Source organism: Nelusetta ayraudi, unplaced genomic scaffold (genome assembly GCF_046127955.1).
Source record: "Nelusetta ayraudi isolate G7.1 ecotype Tasmania unplaced genomic scaffold, CSIRO-AGI_Nayr_v1 ptg000004l, whole genome shotgun sequence".
Lineage (NCBI taxonomy): Eukaryota > Metazoa > Chordata > Actinopteri > Tetraodontiformes > Monacanthidae > Nelusetta > Nelusetta ayraudi.
In genome coordinates, this window is record NW_027466054.1 from 2,203,070 (window position 1) to 2,206,772 (window position 3,703).

General features: G+C 43.1%; 1 long non-coding RNA gene across 1 annotated transcript; it reads right to left on the bottom strand.

Annotated features, from left to right (window-relative positions):
- Positions 1-1,590: 1,590 nt before the first annotated feature.
- On the bottom strand, positions 1,591-3,307 carry LOC142899665 (uncharacterized). The gene is made up of 2 exons (XR_012928797.1): positions 3,125-3,307; positions 1,591-2,336 (listed from the first exon to the last, which is right to left on the bottom strand). It is a non-coding gene; the product is annotated as an uncharacterized LOC142899665 (long non-coding RNA).
- Between the last annotated feature and the right edge of the window lie 396 nt (positions 3,308-3,703).

Sequence of the window (3,703 nt, forward strand, 5' to 3'; positions counted from 1 at the left end):
AAAAATACCATGATGTAATGATCAGGATTTTTACCATTAATTAAATGCCAGTTTGCTGACAAGATGCTAAAATCTTGAATGAAAACATGCATTTATTAAATAGTGATTTTCAATATGAGAGTTATTTCCATAGGACCAATATTGGAGAAGCAGTTTTTCTCTTTAAATCAGGTGTGGTAGGTTAAGGACAAGCCAAGATATTATTTTCGATGTATTATCAGTTTTTGTGTTGCATCAGATTTAATATGGATTTGCCATTATAACTAGAATATTTGTGGAAAAACTTTTTTTTTCTCTGTCAAGTGTGTGTACAAGGACAAATGTTCTTATTGACCACAGACAGATGCTGCTTTTGCACTGCATTTATTTTACTGAACACTGAAGTAGGGTTTTTTTTTGTTGCATTTTCACTCTTTATCTGAAGCATGAAATCTTAGCTTCACAAACACATATCTGTGAATCCATTACACACATAACAACCTAAGACACAGCTTATATTAACATTACTTCTTTAAATTTACTCAGATTATGATTACACAAGCATTCTGAGCTTTGCAGCTCAGTTTTCATTTGACTTTGAGCCATAAAAACCTTCTACGGTGACTGGACAAAGGTCTATGCTGGGATCCAACACTTGCGCCATGGGGTATTTCAGGCATGACACCAGAGCGTTGAACTTCCGCAGCTCCTCGATGGTCGCCTGTCTCCTCTTGCTGTACAGTCCCAAGGTCTCCACGCTGTAAGTAGGTGACGATATGTCGAAGGTCATCACTAGGCAGTCGTCGCAGGGGCTGCGATAGATGGTCCCTCTGAAGGTGGTGGATCCCGGAACGCCTTGCACATTGTCTCTGGATCTCAAGGTGTCGTCAAAGTCAACTCCTCTCAGTGGGGCGGTGTAGGGTTGGTTGATGCAAACCCCATCTTGACGCTTGGTTGTAAGAAACGTTGCGTTGTTGTAATGCAAAGTAAAGCTTTCGCTTATCTTAGTGGTCTGGCTTGTTCGGTGATTGATCTTCAGGGATAATGAATTTGAAATCCACTCGCCGTACAAAGGCGGGAGATCCTGTCGTCTTGCAGGCTGAGTCAACGCATCACAAGTCAGAGGACACGCAAGGCTGCTCGACACCAAGCACAGCACTGCGAAGGCACAGGCAGCCAAAAACATGTTGTTCAGAGTTGTAGTCTGTGACAGGAGTACAGCTGCAGTCACTGTGTGAGGCTGAATGAGTTTCCTTGTTGAAGATGCCCCAGGTTTTTAAAGCAGGCTCAAACCTCTGTTTTCACTGCATTTCGCCATACTGCAGGAATCAAAGTTCCTTGTACGAAAAGTTCAAGGCCAAGTTCAAGGCCTTTGCTATCAAAAATTTGAAGGACATGCTGTGCCACATGCAGACATCTCATTCTCCATGCAGGAGAGCATGCATTCTGATTACCTTTGTAGCAGAATGTCAACATATCTATCTAATGACACAATAACACGCCATGACATCTTAGAATATTGTTTATTTCTATTCTTTCCTTATACATGATGTTTCATATAATCGCATATGGGATGGCATGGCATAAAAATAGAAATTTAATTCAATAATCTATTCATCCATCAGTTTAGTTTATTGTGTTTTGTCGGTCACGAGTGACAGAAATGAGTCTTTGACAGGATCATACATGCAAACAAAAAAACAAACAGTCTTGGAGAAGGGATGAGGGGGCTGTTAAAAGTCTGTTTGGACAGGGTGGTTATAGCAGAGGGGATGAAAGATTTCTTCAAGATGTTTTTTCCGGGCCAGCAGAGCCTTATAACATTTGCCTGACGGAGGGGGGAGGAGGGGTCTTCTGTGAGCCGGGTGGCTTTCCCGTGACAGACTGACAGTTCTGAGAAGGGGGATTTATGGTGCTTCAGTGGATTTTTCTGGCCTGGTTAACCGTGTGGGTGAGTATGAATTCAATAAGACACTAGTAACTAGAGATAAAACATGGAAGCTGACCACTTGCTTCATCAACAAGTGGAGGCGCTGTTGCATCTGTTGCTTTTCTTCTTTTTTTTACTAGAATGATTTGTGTACACTGGGGAAAGGGGAGGCAGGTTTTTTTCCCCTGAGAGTTTTGAAGGAGTCAACCTGCTCCACAGGCTGACTATGGATACCGAGTGGTTTAGCATCACCTTGTTTTATTTAAAATCATTAAAAAGCACCCGTTGTGTCCTGTCTTTTAAAAACTTCCTGATCCATAATATCAGTGTGAACTGAAGTCTATATATAGGATCCTTGTGTGAGGATGTGGAAAGTCCTGGTGCTTTGTGCCAGGGTTCAACAAACTCAGATTTGCTTCTTCCACACCTCACTCATTTGTGTGGCAGCATTTTGTGCAGGAGATCACATAGAACCCTCTCCATGCAATCGACATCACAGCAGAGAAGTCAGGGCTACTGGTCTCTACTCCTTCAGCTACTTAGCTGCTTTCTTCTTGGGGATTGGAATTGTAGTAGACTCCTTCCACTTACTGGGGACATTCCCAGAGTCCAAGAGGAAACGTAAGAAACTAGTGAACTCTCCACCTCGCTGAGCAGTCCTTAAACACCCTGCCTCTTTTCTTGTCAGGGCCAGGGGCCTGATGAGGTTTGACCCCTTTAAGGACATAAATGGCTTTGCTGCTGATTGTTGTTGATGGCTGGGTGGGAGGAGACGCAGTTTGGACATTCAAATATAGTATTGGCCAATGATGACGTCAAGGGACTTTGGGGTTGCCTGAAGTGACACTCGCACCCTCCACCAACCCCAGTTCTTTTGGAGAGCGACTGATGCCAAGTATAGTCGAGTCAGGTGGAGTAGTGTTAAACCTGTGTAATGGAAAAGTGCCATAAGGCTCCAACTCATATGGGCTCACTCTATTTGGACAACAAAGATTGAAAAAATGTGGACATGTCGGTTTTTGTTTCTACTGGGAGATTTGGCTGTTAGGGGGAGAATGTGGTGGAAGTACTGTGAGAGAGTTGATTAATTCTTCTTTGCATCAGTAGTTCAGACTGGTGGTCGTGGTGGTGTAACAACTTAATGAAAGGATTGGTGAAGGTTAAACTGTCAACAAAAGACACACAATTGTTTGGTGTTGATGGCATTTATTTCACATTTACAGTAATTAACCAATAGTTTGACCATAGAAACATTTGGAAAGGAGATGCATTTAAAAAGAAAACAAATCTTCATTTAATTTCATTCATTTGATCTCCCATAGTCATTCAGACAGAACATAGCCACAAATTAAACAACAGTGGCCTGCAAAACATCAGATCTTTTCCACTGGATCTACTGTTGCGGTTGCTCTGGACAGAGCTCCTTGGTAGGATCCAGCACTATAGGCGGAGGCATTTTCAGACACTCCAGCTGAGCCATGAACTCCTCCATCTCCTCTGGGAGCACTTCCCTCCTTCTGCTCAACAGATATAGATCTACCGACTTGTGAGAAGGCGACTCCACATCAAAAGTCATCACCAGACAGTCTGGACAGGATGTACTGCGAAGGGTTGCAGTTAGGGTGAAGTTCTTGACCTTTGAGATGATGACAGGACCCTCCAATGATATGTTACGTTGAGAGTACTCACACTGCCCGTTTGAGGAGGTGGCCATCGTGTAGGATGAATTCCTGACATCAACAGCAAAACTGTCCTTTTCTTTAAGAGCGGCTCTGGCTGCTTCCATTTGCAGGC